Here is a 16,070-nt window from a genome sequence, read left to right as displayed (position 1 = left end):
TTTAGGAATCCCTGGAATTTTTATACCTTGGGCCATTCAAGTGATGAATCACATAAGTGGATAATGTGATTTCAAAGATACCTTAACTTATTTGCAGTGAACATCAATTTAAACAAGTGGGTAAAGAGATTTCATGTTGCTTACTCTACAACTCTCTCTTCAAACACAATAACTTCATTCAATTTCTACCACAACTCATCTAGCTTGGCACAGACTCACACATATTTCAAGATCACTAGGTTCTTTGGTTGGTGTTAGACTCCGTCTTGTCAGCCCGCTGCAGTTAAATTCACCAAGGTTCATTTCCCGTCACTGGTAGTCATTAAATGCCATTTTGATCAGAAGAGCCATTTTATGTCTTGAGTCCAGAGTTTTGTCTGCAGAAGTGTGAAATAATGCAGTAAGTTTTTTAGGAATGTCACCGTCAATAATGTGAGATTGATTCTTCCTCAAAACCCTGTTTTGAAGAAGAAATCATTAAATGTGTTTTTTAGAATATGTAATTTGTCAAATGTTTTAAAATTCTCCAGCTCTTCAAATGGCAGCCCTGTCTCAGCGTCAGCAGTTCCTATCCCTACAAAACACTCAACAGAAGAAAAGCCATCATTCAAGCTCAGAAAATTAGAAAAGGGAACAAAAGACAAAGCTGTATTAAAGTATGGTTTAGTACATATTTCCACTGGAGACTTGTTGGCCAAGGACTACATGGAAAAGGGCTTATTGGTTCCAGATGAAATTGTGATGACGATGGTAAAGAATCGTCTGGAACAACAAGATGCACAAGAAAAGGGATGGCTACTTGATGGATATCCACGGAGCTTATCACAAGCAGAGGTTCTTGAGAAGCTTGAGATCAGGCCAGACATTTTTCTCTTGTTGAATGTCCCTCAGGAAATCCTTATTGAAAGAGTTGTTGGAAGGAGGCTTGATCCTATTACAGGGAAAATTTACCACTTGAAGTATTTTCCTCCAGAGACCGAGGAAATTGCAGCAAGGCTTACTCAACGTTCTGATGACACCAAGGAAAAAGTAAAATATCGCTTTCAAACATATCAACAGAATGTTGAGGCAGTGCTTTCTATTTACGAGAATGCCATCAGGAAAATTGATGGAAGTCAACCTAAACAGCAAGTGTTTGAGGATATTGATACAATCTTGGCAAAATTGCTTGCACGAGAATTGATGGATACCAGGTCTTTAGTTCATAGTAACGATCATTTGCTTCCAACCAAAGACGGATCTATGAATGATGACAGATTTAGAAGCAAGAGTAACTGGAAAGGAATTCCTACAAAGTTGAATAACATTCCTCATTCCAGAGAGATACGAGAATATTTCTATGAGGATGTGCGTTGTGCCACAATAAGGGTTGTAGAAGATGGCTATACCAGATTAAAGATTGAAATAAATATCCCAGAGTTGAACCCTGACATGGATGTGTATAGAATTGGCACACTGATGGAGCTTATACGAGTAATTGCTCTCACTCTTGCTGATGATGGCGAGGCAGTAGATGAGTTGAAGGCACTTGATTTTAAATGGGCAGGTTAAAAGGGCGAAAAAATTGGAAACTGGAAGGTGCGCTACGCATTGAAGCTGTGCGCTACGCATCGGGCAGTGCGCTACGCATTGGGTGAGCGCGGCCAGTGTTACATTACTCAGGCGCTACGCAATGAGGTGTGCGCTACGCGTTGGGTTCAGCGCTACGCACTCAGTCACAACACCAAATAATTTTGTCTTTGTGTCCAGTGTCATTCAAAACGCCTCATGCGTCAGCATGAGCGCTCAGGAAGTAGCCACGTGTCTCCATCGGAACAACGCCAGCCTGTTCGTCGCTTCGTTTCCTTCGTTATATCGTGGATACGTTCTTTCTTCACTGTGGCGGTCAACGGATTCCAAATCCCCTTAAATCGCGGCTTAATTCTCCGTCGATTCCACTTCTGTCTATCGGGTGCAATCTCGGCTGTCCGATTTGGGCTCCTTCAGATCTGACATCATACGCATGTCGAGCGCGGTTGACTTGCTCGACTGATAACGCGCAATCACAGTGGTTTTTCTCTCACCTTCGCTGCCATGCGTCGATCTCTGAGTGGGATCACTCCGCTCTCCCCCAAAACCTCTTACCGTTCAAGGGCACCCCGATCAAACCGTCGGTTTCCAGGTCTTGGGGTCCCACCTTCATACGATGACGCTTTTCGTTTCTCTGCCCACGGTCCTCTAGCTCCAATGTGACCGAGTGCTTAAGGCTCTACCATTTCGGCCCTGTTCGCCTAGCGATGCGCGATTAGCGCCAAGCGCATTGAAAATCAGTCCCTTTGCCCGTTTTGGGGCTCCCTGGGGCTATTTCGACATCCTGTGTAGTCTCCATGGGCCTAGGTCAGCGCGCTTTGACCGAGGTTGTTGTCGTTCCACGCCGACTGCCATGGCCACTGGTTTAGGGCGTTTCTGATTGTTGTTTTGGATTCTTCAAGGATTTGTTTCGTCCTGATACAGTCATGATTCTTTGACAGTCGTTTATGGATCCGATTTGGATCACGGCCTCCCTACTGAAAATCTTTTGGACCACCAAAAGTTGGTTTTCTTCAAGTATCGACTAAGTGAGGAAACTGCTGTCTCACTTGTCTAATCTCAATCCACTTATTGTTCGGCTTCGAACCTTTAATCCCAATCCTGAGGTATTCCACCTGTCCACTGCACATCATCCTTACCTTCCTGTCCAACACTGTATCTTCCTGCAAATCATTAAGATATTCAGGTAGCAGGTCATCAATAGAAGGTAATTGACTCTGCTCTTCAGGGTCCTCAATCATTGAAGGTTCAAACAACCTCAAGCAATCTGCGTTCACGACTGAGTAGATGTGCATGTAAGCTGGTAGAGCAAGGTGAAAAGCATTTTCACCAATCTTCTCAAGTATCCTGAAGGGTCCATACCTGATAGGTTTTAGCTTCTTACTTTCACCTTGCATCCTGTCCTTGCTGATATACAGCCAGACTTGGTCTCCAACTTGAAAACTATGCTCCATCCGATGCTTATCATGCCTAGCCTTGTATTTGGCCTGGCTCTTTTCCAGCTATTCCTGTACTGCCTGATGGATCTCCTAGATCTGTTCAATGAACCTAGTTGCCCTGTCCACATCACTGTGTCCATCAACCATGGTATCTTTACCAAAGACAAAATCCAAAAGAGACCTTGGTATGAAATCAAAACAGGTCTCAAAAGGAGATCTCTGTGTAGAAGAGTGTTTTGCTCTATTGTAAGCATGCTGCACATAACACAAGTGTTCATCCCAAAGCTTAGGATGTTTGTTCCAATATCCTCTCAGTACCTGGACCACTACCCTGTTAACTACTTCTGTCTGGCCATCTGTTTGTGGATGAAAAGTTGTGCTTTTCTTTAATTTGGTGTCTATTAGTTCCCACAGACTGGACCAAAACTTTCCCACAAATCAGGTGTCTCGATTAGATATAATAGAAGTGGGTAATCCAAAATGAACCCATACATGTTCAAAGAACAATTTTGCAGTTTGTTCAGTTGTAATCTGTTTACTACAGGGTATCAAAATACACATTTTGTTGAACCTATCCACAACAACGTATAGATAATCATGACCCTTCCTAGATTTGGGCAGTCCTCCAACAAAATCCATGGAAATGCTTTCCCAAGGGTGAGAAGGAACTGGCAATGGAGTGTACAAGCCTAGTTTTCTGTTATTGGGCTTGCTTTTAGCACACATAGCACACACCTTGACATATCTAGAAACTGTCTCACTCATTTTTGGCCAATAACAGAACCTTTGCAGCTGTGCAACTATTTTACTTACCCCAAAGTGACCTGATATCAGAGAAGTGTGTGCTCCCCTAATTATCTTTGCTCTCTTAATTTGTGGAATGTAGAGTTTCCCACAATGATATAAGAGTCGGTCATTCACATGATAGTCCAATTCTTCTACTCTTTTGCCTTGACTCAAAGTTGCATATACATCTTTAAAGTCCATGTCCTGAGCATACTGTTCTATGTAGCTTTCGTGCAACATAGAATTATGCTTAAGTATGGTAGATGCATTTATAATGGGTCTAGATAACATGTCTGCAACCTTGTTATGTATGACCTTTTTATATCTGATGAATAAATGAAACTATTGTAGAAAACCCATCCATCTGTAATGTTGTGATTGTTGCAACTTAGTTTGGGAGTGTAGATATTGAAGTGGCTGATGATCAGTATGTATTACTGTTTCTTTGCCCATTAAGTAATGTTTCCACTTTTTCACACTTTGAACTAATGCATACAATTCTTTATCATAGGTAGGATAGTTAACTACTACAGATTAAAAGTCTCAGAATGATAACATATGGGTTTACCATGTTGTGTCAACACTGCTCCCATGGCATAGTCATTGGCATCAGTTTGGATCTCAAATGGTCTTTGTAGATCTGGTAGTGCTAGTACAGGTGATGTACTATTTTTTTCTTTCAAGGTGTCGAAGGCTTTCTACTGTTTGCCTCCCCACTGAAACACCTTGTTCAATCTTGTCAAAGCATGTAAGGGAGCTGCAATTGAGGAAAAATTTGAAATGAACTTCCTCCAATACTGTGTTGTTCCTAAGAAGCTTCTCACTTCTGTAGCAGACTTGGGTTTAGGCCGGTTTACAATGACTGCCACTTTAGAGGGATCTATTTTCAATTCACCTCCCCCTACTATATGACCCAAATAATTTAGAGAGGTTTTGCCAAATTCACATTTGGAGAGTTTAACATAAAGTTTTTCTTTTTTCAAAACATCTAATGTCTACTTAACATGCTTTAAATGTTCTTCCCATGTTTTACTAAAAATCAGAATGTCATCTAGATACACAATAACAAAATCATCAAGAAAAGGTCTGAGTACATCATTCATTAATCTCATGAAAGTAGCAGGGGCATTGGTCAAGCCAAAAGGCATAACCAGCCATTCATACAATCCCTGCTTTGTTTTGAAAGTAGTCTTCCATGCATCTTGCTCTGCAACTCTGACCTGATAGTATCCACTATGCAAATCCAGCTTGGTGAAATAAACAACTTCCTTCAATTGATCTAGAAGATCATCTATGCGAGGAAGGGATAACGATTTTTGATTGTTATCTTATTCAGTGCTCAGTAGTTAATGCACATTCTCCACGAGCCATCTTTCTTTCTCACCAAAACGATTGGTGACCCACATGGTGATGTGTTAGGCCCGATGAACCCTTTCTCGAGCAACTCCTGCACCTTCTTCTTGATTTCAGCATTCTCTAAAGCAGATAACCTGTACAACCCAATGTTAGGCAAAGGAACATCTTGCTGCAAAATAATATCATGTACTATTCCCTTTTTGGGTGGTAGACCTTGAGGTTCTTGAAAAAAGACATCATACTCAGAAACAATCTTTTCTATATCAACTTGCTGATCAGAATTACAGCCCTCAAATACATTGGTTTTATCAGTTTTCTTTTCCTTTACAACCATAAGTAAGAACTATTTGCATGAATTTATCATTCTTTTCATCTATCCCGAGTTTACGAGAGTATAATTATTCTTGAGCTTATGAGCTCTTACAAAGTATTCGATTCCATCTTTAACAAGTAGATACTTGTTCTCAGCTCTATAGAAAATATCCTTTCTATCATACAAGTAAGGACTTCCTAAAACAGTTCCACATATATCCAAAGGAATTACATCTAACTCAACCTCATCTACAAATGTTGACCCAAAAGAAAACTTGATTTTGCACTTTCTAGTCACTTGTAGTTGTGCTTTATCATTCAACCATCCTAATGGGTATGGCTTCTTATGAGGTGTAGTTGCTAATCCCAATTTCTTTACAATTGATTCTGAAATTAGATTTACTTGTGAGCCACTATCAAACAAAGTATCAATCTTTTGATTTTTGGAAACAACTCGAATATGGAAAAGCTCATGTCTTTTTCTCTCATGTTCTTCATCAATAATAGATTGAGCAGAATTACTAGTAGATGCTTCAAAATTCTTACCTTTTATACCTATGGCTGCAATGATTGTTTCATCTCCTGAGTCTGACCCCAAATCTTTCTGAATAGCTGTAGCAGTCTTCTTCTTCTTGCCCTCAGACTTCTTAGGCCCAAGCTCTAGATGCAGAATCCAACAGTGCTCATCATCATGCCCCTCCTTTTTATAGTGAGTGCATGAAGCTTTGCCTTTTTGTGCAGTGTTAGCCTTCCTTTCTTTCCACTTCTGCTTTCTTTTCTCCTTGCTCTTGCTTACAGTGGGTTGGGATGGTCCCCCAACTTCTGGATTTCCATTCTTTCCTCTAGCTTCTAGATGAGTAGCTTGTACAGATACCTCATCTATACTAGTGGGATTAAACATGAGGATGGTATGCCTCATGTAGCTGTGTAGACCACTAATGTACTTCAAAAGAGTTTCTGGTGAGTCTAATGAGATACCCAACATAAACGCTCTCTTTCTGAATTATTGAGTATACCCTTGCACACTTTACCCTTTCAACTGCCGAAGAGTTTGCCAACTCATCATCGCTTGTTGCATGTAGGCCAATGGATAGAAGTGCTTTTTGATGGCAAAAACAAAGTCACTCCAGACAGAGATAGCCTTACCATGCTTCCTCATATCAGCTTGGGTTTTTCCTTCCCACCAAACCAAGGCAGTGCCTCCTAGGCGTAGGCTTGCCAGCTGAATCTTACTCTTGTCTGAGTCTATATTTTTTACTCTGAAATACACATCAATTTGTTTTATCCAATTGTCCAACTTTTCAACATTTAGCTCTCCATCATATATAGGCAAATCAAATTTAACATCTAACTTAATCAAAGATGCTTTCTTATTATGCACAGGGCTATTAGGAGGTGTGAGAAAGCTTTCTTCTTCCCCTTTCCTTTGGAGTGGTCATGGGAATGAGATTCATCTTCTTCTTTATCTTGCTTAGAGCCTAATGAATCTTCACCCTTATGCTTTCTAAAGTCCCTATACATTTCTTCTACCATAGACTTTATAGCTAGGAAACTTTCTATGAATTGAGGGTCTGGCCCTATAGAACCTTCCTCTGACATTGTCTTCCGAGAATAGACTCTCTCAATTTCAGGATTAGTTTCCACCAACTCTCCTTCTCCTAATTTGAGCTTTGATCTAGTGAGCATTCACAGCTAAACCAACACAAGCTTGTCTAACCTTACAACCTAGAGCTCTGATACCACTTGATTTGATAATCACCCTATGAGTGACTTCAGTTGATGATTTATTAAACAAAAGGTATTACAGACTCATGTGATGGTGTGTGTGTTCTGTGTTATTGAAACAACGGATCGATCAGATTGCCAATACACATAAAATAAATGGAAAGAGAGCAGAGAAATACAGTAAGCAACACAAAGACACAAGCAATTTTTAATAAGGAGTTCACCCTATCCTCCAGGGCTACGTCTCCAGTCCAGCTTCAGTGGTGGCCTTGTTTTATTGTGTCTTTCAGTAGAGAAATTACAATACAGGGACTCAATATGAGTTCTCCTGAAGCAGATTTTGCTTGGCACGGTGGTTCTTGGATTCCCCAAGCCACTCGGGTTACACAGACTCTTGTTCTTCCTACCAGCTCTGCGACCCTTGGTCTACAGTGGAAAGAGCCAACTATGATGCTCAATCCGGACAGATTCCTCTATGGGAAGGCTTGAATCTTCAAGCTCTCTGGTGCTCACGGCTGCCTGTGGTCAGCTCGGCCCTCTGCCTCCTCTGCTTGGCTTTACTACTCTTTGTGCTCAGTCTTCCTCTAAGGGTTCACTATTCACTGTCTTTCTTGGTCGCTTGGACTCTTCGCTCTCTCTCTTGCTTCTCATTCGACTGTCTTTGTTCATGGATTTAGCCATTTAATCTCCATGCCTGTTCGGTTCCTCTCCCACCTACGTCGATTCGCCTACCGCCTGTGTGCTTGGAGTTCCTTGTTCGACATCAACATGAGTGCTCAGGAAGTAGCCACGTGTCTCCATCGGAACAACACCAGTGTGTTCGTCACTTCCTTTCCTCCGTTATGTCATGGATACATTCTTTCTCCACCGTGGCGGTCAACGGATTCCAAATCCCCTTAAATCGCGGCTTAATTCCTTATCGATTTGGCTTGTCTATCAGGCGCAATGTCAACCATCTGATCTGGGCTCCTCCAGATCTGACATCATATGAATGTCGAGCGCGGTTGACTTGCTCGACCGATAATGCGCGATCACCGCGGTTTTTCTCTCACCTCCGCTACCACGCATCGATTGCTTAGTGGGATCGCTTCGCTCTCCCCCAAAACCTCTTACCGTTCAAGGGCGCCCTGATCAAACCGTCGGTTTCTAGGTCATGGGTCCCACCTTTGTATGATGGCGCTTTTCGTTTCTCTGCCCATGGTCCTCTGGCTCCAATGTAAGCTAATAGCCCTTGATCACTCGATCTAAAACAGAAATTGGTTTTAGAATTCTTTTGTATAAATGTAAGCTAAAAAGGAATGAACAGGGGTTGGAGAGGTTGAATAGGTTAGAGGGATAGCAGGTTGGAGTGTTTTGTAAGCCTACGGGCAGATAATGAACCAAGGCCATTTAAATTAGAAGATCAGGCCGAGGATAGACAAAAAGTCTCATTATGTAATTGTGTGTTGATATATATATATATATATATATATATATATATATATATATATAGATATATCGAACAGAGATTCAATTTCCATTTGTATAAGAGTGTGATCGAACATTATACAATGAATGAACTAGCCCTTTTCTGTATAACAGAAAGTTGCAGTCGAAGCTCGGCGAGTACACAGAGAAAGACACGAAGAGGAGAACCATAATGGACGGGTGAATCCATTAGAAGGATCAAATTCAAGCTCAAGAGGAAGTGCACAATTAAAAGCACCGAGAGACCGGAACTTTGAAGAAAGCCAGAATCCACAGAAACATTGAATAAATAATGTAAATACATATGTAATTGGATTAGCGAAGAAGTGAATTATTCATGCACAGTAGCCGTCAGATCGAGGTGATCGACGGCCAACATTAAATCGGTAGAGTGAATTAATCGGGATCGCATCACATATCCCAAAGGGAGGAAGCAATTGCGACATGCGATCTATAGCCGGACCCGAAATCTTATCAGATGTAACCTATAAGCCCATCGAGTCCGTAATATATGTGAGATCGGAGCTTAAGTGGAAAGGGTCAATTGCGATGGTGCGATAGCGATAGCCGATACTGATAATCGTTGAACGAAGATCAGCCGTTGCGGAAATTAAAGTGGGAAGGCTCAAGGAACAGACTCGATGAACATTATGGTTGCAGGTGTATATATTTTGAGATCCACTTATACGTTTCAGAGCGGAAATTTAACGTATTTCCTTTGTATTCTGTGAAGCGCCGTGGACGAGTCTTTTTAATACAAAGGAGTGATGTTAACGATTCCAATATTCATATATCAGAGTCAGAGGGGTGATAGAGCATACATGTGGTATGACCATGGTAAATGATGAGCGATTACAATACGGGCAATACTCGGTAACTGTGCCAAAGGCCGAGAATTAGCAGAAAAAGGTATGTTGTGCCTGTTTTATGTGTATTCTCTTATAAGGAAATTATGATGGACTTAAGCTTATAATCCAAAGATATAAGTGGATCTTTATATATATGTGGCCATAAGGATTTATAAAGGTTTTTAAGGGTTAACCAGTTCCGATAATGAAGGTTTAGACTTTGGTTAGTCTAATTATATGTTTCCGTGTGAATTCTAAAGAAAGGGGCCTTAACCATCACAGAGGATGAATTTTTAACCTGGTAGGTCATATTAATTGCTGGGATAATGGTTTATGCATAGGTAGATATGCATACTGTGGGTACAGCAGGGGTATACCCTGCGTCACCCCCACTATTTCTTGTGAGTACCCCATTATTTTTAATCACAAGCTTGAAGGGGATAGCATATGCTTGCCATATAAGTTCATCCTTTGGATGAATCCATCCTAGTAAGTTTAACGAGTCCTAGGAAGGAGAAATTCGGTCTCGTCATGGTGACATGTTCTGCATCATTTGTTTTACGATTCTGATGGAGGTGAAACTCAACATATTTTTCATGTTTAGAGAGTTTGAAAAAGAGGCAAAAAATAAAACTCCAAAGGTCCCTTTTCATAAATCGTCTCTTGAACCCGAAAAGGTAGAAAACAATATCCAAGAGAACCTCTTAGCCATGTTCGACTAAGGTATTCCTTTTTCATACAATAGTCTATCTCAATCTAGAAAAGGGTTAAACTTATACTGAGTAGACGTCATTTCATTTACTTTAATGAGTTCGAAAAGACAAGTACTCGATAGTCTTTTCATGTTTTGAGAGTAAAAAAAGAGCTTAAAGATGACTCTAGGGGGTCGCTTTTACATTTGTTTTTTATGAGTTTGAAAAAAGTGATAAAATAAAACTTATTGAATCAGTCATAATTAATCACCATCACCATGTTCCATGACCTATCATTGCACAAGTGAAATGCACATTACCCATTTGGAGGAAAAATATTAAAATATAACTGAAATATGCCCTAATTTGGTTAAAATGTCACTTGAAAACTTATAAAAACTCAAAAAATTAAATCATTTTTACCATTTTGCAAATTTTTACCCTATTTTACCTTGATCTTCAGGCAAGGAGTATGATTAATCTCGAACACCATTCGTCGAGTCATTCGCTGCAAGTTAGAGATTTGTCCCTTCCCTTATTTGGTTGTAATTTCATGCATTTTCATCCATAGATTAGGATGTAAGGAGGGATTAGCAAAAATTTATGTCGAGGGTGATCAACGCGAGTTTTACCCATCGGACCCGCGCTGCTCACCCTGCGGCCAACTGTGGCATTGCGCTGGAAGTGCAGAAAAATACACAAACAGACGTGCTGACACAGAGTTGCAATTTTTTCTTTAAATCCTCCATGTTTAATGACTTGTTTCCATATTTGTTTCCGTGGAGACTCATGAAATGTTGTTTTATGGATGTTCCACGCGTTAATCAACCAAAAATGGCGATCGAATGGAAAGAAAGAGGACATGAAGCTAAAGACCATCAAGCAGCCGAGGACCCAAATTACATTGTTTCCCTTCGAGACTGTGGGTTACTGAAATTCATCCGGATTCCTGGGATTGGGAGCTAGGTAGAATTACTACAACATTTGATTGGTTAGTGGGATGTGGATTGCCAACTGTTCATGATTGGGGACCAAGAACTTGAGATAGATGTGGCAGACATCTATTTCATTACAGGGTTATACAAAAAGGGACAACAAATTCAACTATTTGGTTTTCATACTGGAGGGGAGAGCATGAATATGTTGATTACAAGACATTGTCCAGGCACTCAAAAAACTCAAAGTGGGAAGATAGATATAAAGACCATCACTAATCTCCCGCTATGAACAATCCTTCATACTATGGCCCGAATAGTTGGGGCTCAGGCTTTGCATGAAGCAACAAAGTCTCATTTCCAGTATACCATTGATTGTCTAAGTCCCACGGTTTTCAACTAGTGTGAGGGATTGTTGGTCAATATGAAGAGCCAACTTACAAAGTGCAAGTCAGGAAAGCTGAAACAGTTCAGCTATGGATCCATCTTCGTGATGTTCTTCTTGGAACGTGTACCATTATTTTGATATCAGTGGATAGAAGCGTATGCACCAGCGCCCAAAGATCCACTATTGATGAGGTGGGGTGAGCTGATGCCTCGACAAGGAGGTGGTCAGTGGATGTCATTTCCCCCAACATTTTTTGGATGGCTGCGACAATAGCTAATCATGGTAGATGATTGGGCATACATTGGCACAATTTCTGAGGAGATACCAACCTTCCACTTCCACTAGGCGCATAGTGGATTGATGTTGGTAAAAAGTAGTTTTTAAAGTTTTTGATTTTTTTATATGTGTACTGAGATTTGACACTTGTGATTTTTGCAGATGTTGGACCAGAGAGACCTCCAAGGGTTTCTCCGATAGCCAAGCGAGTGGCACGACAAATAGAGGATGCTCCCTATGAGGAGGGAGTTGACCCTATCGTTGAGGTGGAATGCAACCTGGAAGTCCTCACAAGGGGCATTCCAGAATATGCATCAATTGATAAGGCACCACTGCGATATCAGAGGCACACTGTAGGGGTCCCTGCCAGACTGCGTCGGTTGCTAAACCGAGTCATTAGAGTTGTGTCGTGCTACCATGAGCACCATGTGGGTGGATAGCCGTCTCTAGTCTTTATTTTCCGCACTTATGTAGGCTTGAGAACCCATGTGTCTCAGAACACAGTTTTGGCATTTTGATGTAATAAACTTTTTGCAAACACTTTATATATACATATACATGTTCATGTTTACTGTTTCTACTATGTGATGGTTTTTGTTTTACATATGTCGTAGATGTCTATCTAATACATAATTAGCCAATGTATATGTTAATGTGTTCAAACGTCTCGGAATATGTTGATAAGTGATATAATCAAAGTCTTGTTCCAAAAGACAAACTCGCAAATACATTCTCAAAATCTGAGGGTTTCTAACTAAATATTGTTTGTTAAGTTGTAGTACAATGAGCTATGAATCACGATTAACGACTAACTCTATAATGCCAAGAGAAAAGGATTTTGATAAAATCTCAATAACTGCACTATATTTGGCAATGTTATTAGTAGTACGACCTAATCATATGCCTTGTAAATTCATTAACTCACCATTAGGGTCATAGATTTCCCATGCGACAGAAGATAGATTATGTGTGCTACGACAAGCTCCATCATAAAAACTAACATAAACATTCGATGACATCTGCAAACCAAGTAGAACACATGGTAAGCAGAGGAAAACATGCTTGCAAAAGCAAACAAACACACCAAAACCAAACTGCACACTAATATATAAAGTATTTACACAAAATCACGTGTAAAAAGTTTCAGATGGAGCCCATTTCGAAACTTGGGTAATTGATCAAAAGAGAGTAAAACCACAGTTTCACCGTTGGCATGACATGTAAGCATCGACTCGGCCAATTAGTGGAATGATACACATAAATGACAATGCCCCCATGCTCCCTAGGCGTGTGAGGGTTACAAGTCAAAAAATCAATGCCTCATTGTGATAATGGGCGAACGGTAAAAACTAGGTGAGAAAGTCTCATGACTGGTGATGCAAAAATCTTAAACTCATCACAAGGAAAAGAACCCCCCAAGTGAAATATTTTGACAACCTCGAGCTGGGTTGATATGTCACTGGGCAAGGTATCCAAAGTGTTTCCCATGTTTCCTTCGGACAACACTTCGTGAACCAAAATAGATGTCTAAAGTGGATGGGTCGGTACATTGGAAACAAGGGTGTATAGGCAAGAAGAAATTTCACCCAGGCTTGGGAGAAACGAGGAATGATGCTGGGCAACATTCCATGGAGTTTCTTCGAGAGACATAAATTTTCCGATACTCTCATCAGTTGGAAATGTCTCATTCAAAGGATCTGGAGAATCCCAAGAACCAAGCCGAGGAGATTGTGAATATGCGTATAGACTCATACTGAAATGATCATGAATTTCATAAGTTGCCGCAGAAGCTGAAATAATAACCTTATATTCTTGCTCTACGGGGCTGAGTGGCATAACATCATCAAAACTGTCAATATGATCAAGACTGGGAATGACCCAAGGAATGTGACAAGTCGATACCATGTTAATTGAAGCAATGTTCGGAGGTGGAAAGGAAAAAGTTCCCATAAGGGAAGAGTCTTTGAAAAGACTGGCCCCCTGATGCAGGAGCATGAGTTTTAAAGACAAAAGGCTTAATTTTATTCCAAAAATCCAAAAAAATCTACAAGCAAAGGAGTGGGATCCTTTAGTTGTCAATTTGCAAAGTATTTCTAGATAGGATTTAAGCTAGAATATAGGTATTATATGATTTTGTAATTAATCCAAGTAGTTCATACTTAGTTGAGTATCTCAAGGAGAATATCAAGCAATCTAGATAATTATCTAGGATTAGATGGATTCAATCAATGCATTGAGGATCAGATTGTTGGATATAAAGTATTTATGTAATTTTTGAACTATTGTAAGGAGATTTGGCTGGATTAGGAAAAAAAGGAGAATTTTGATTACAGAGCTTTGTAATCTCTCTGTAACTCTGTATATTTGTGCATAATTGGTCAATCCCAGAGGCCAAAGTTCCTTCGAAATACCTCTGTGTATCGTTAACTTTTAGTTGATTTCTAGAATTAGACTCCTATATGAACTGGTGTTATTATGTTTCAGTTTCTCATGCACTGTGTGTTAAGCTAAGTTGAATAATTTCGAGGCACAAAACTTAGTTCAGGGAATTTCTAATTTCCTTAGTGGAGAAATAAACCTAGCAAAACCGTTAAAATTTGGCGGAACGGGGAAAATCGACAAATTCTAGTGAATATCCAGAAGGGAACGGGAGTAGTTCCGGGTCGTCCGATCAACAGAACAACAGATCAACGGTCATCATGTGGCATAGATGCGTGGTTGTTAAGCAGCCGAAGTGGTCTTCATAAAGTAGTAAGTGGATTATCACGCGGCCTCAAAACCATAAGTTGTATCCCAGTGCACGGACCCGATAGGTTATGAGTCATAATATTAGTTCAGTTGTGATCCGAAGGAGATCAGACCATCTGTTGAAAGAGTGATCGGACGTATATCGCATGCGAACAAGCATGGTCGTTAGTTCCCAAACCAGACCCGATTTGGTTTTATGAAACGGCTTAAACCTTCGTTGAGATCCAGTGATCTGAACCGTCCTTCAACTGATTGATCGGATGATAATCGCGCTCGAAAGTGCACGTGGGTTAATGGTCTGAGCGGACCTGAAGGAATTATGAGTTGTGGTTTTATTTCTTTTCAGTTCTGAGCTTAGTCTGAAGGTTTACCATATTAAGGAAAAAATAGCAGTTCTGCTATTTTTAGTAGAGTATCCAACTTTGGAGGCAAATGACTAAAACTCCATGTAAAAACAAAGAAGAACTCCCACCTGCACTTGAGGAGATTGTTTCAGGATTTGAACGATTATCCCTCACACCTGCACCCAGGCCACCAATTGTGGTATCAGAGTAGATTACTGACACTGAACAGAATCTCAAGGATCAGAAAAAGAAATCCAACATGTCTTTTAGAGTTGGAGGAAGAGGTGGTGGTCGAAGAAGAGGAAGACTAGTTGCAAATGCTGAAGTGTTGGAAGCTATGCAACAGATGCAGGCTAGATTAGAAGCAATGGAAATGGGAAGAGATACAGATGCTGGAGATGTCAGTGAACCTGAAGCTGAAGCTGCAGAAGAAGAGGAACCTGCAGATGTAACTCCTGAGATGAGATTCTTTAAGTCAGTATTGAGATCCACATCTAAGCCCAGACTTGAAGTTTCAAATTATATAGGAAGCTTAAGCCCTGAGGAATTGATAGACTAGATAAATGATATGGAGAAATTATTCGATTATGAAGAAACAGAAGAGGGGAAGAAAGTAAAGTTTACAGTCACAAAATTGAAAGGACATGCAGCACTTTGGTGGGATGGAGTGCGGGCAGAAAGAAGGAGGCTTGGTAAGCAGCCAACTAAAAAGTGGAACAGGATGGTGGCAAAGCTAAGAGGTAAGTTTTTGCCTAGTGATTATCAACAAACATTATTTAAACAGATGCAGAATCTTAGACAAAGGTCTATGAAAGTGAAAGAATACACATAGGAATTCTATAAAGTAAGCATAAGAGCAGGACAAATTCAAGATACAGATGAGAAGGTTGCAAGATATGTAAATGGACTTAGAATGGAGATCCAAGATGAGATAATTATACTGTCTCCTAAAATAGTAGAAGAGGCTTATCAAATGGTATTGAAGGCTGAAGAAAAATTCATGAGGAAGCAATCTGCCAGGAATAGAGGTACTTTCCAAGGAATGGGAAGTCAAGGTGGTAGAGGAAGGTCTACAACACCTAGAGATGGAGCTAGTAGCAGCTCAAGTTAGCATGCACACAGAGGAGGTGATGCAAGTGGAAGAGAGAGTTTTTTTAGAGGAAGAGGAGGTAGAGGCAGAGGAAG

The 16,070-nt window shown here is 40.4% G+C and overlaps 1 pseudogene; it reads left to right on the top strand.

The window, feature by feature from the left end:
• The first annotated feature begins 674 nt into the window (after nucleotides 1-674).
• LOC149211591 (adenylate kinase 5, chloroplastic pseudogene) lies at nucleotides 675-1,551 on the top strand (annotated as a pseudogene).
• The last annotated feature ends 14,519 nt before the right edge of the window (nucleotides 1,552-16,070 follow it).

Source organism: Pinus tabuliformis, chromosome 1_1, assembly GCF_031772625.1.
Source record: "Pinus tabuliformis cultivar Carrire ecotype Pingquan chromosome 1_1, CPIR1, whole genome shotgun sequence".
NCBI classification, from domain to species: Eukaryota; Viridiplantae; Streptophyta; class Pinopsida; order Pinales; family Pinaceae; genus Pinus; species Pinus tabuliformis.
Note: the sequence above shows the minus strand (reverse complement) of the source record. Positions and strands in the feature narration are given on the sequence as shown.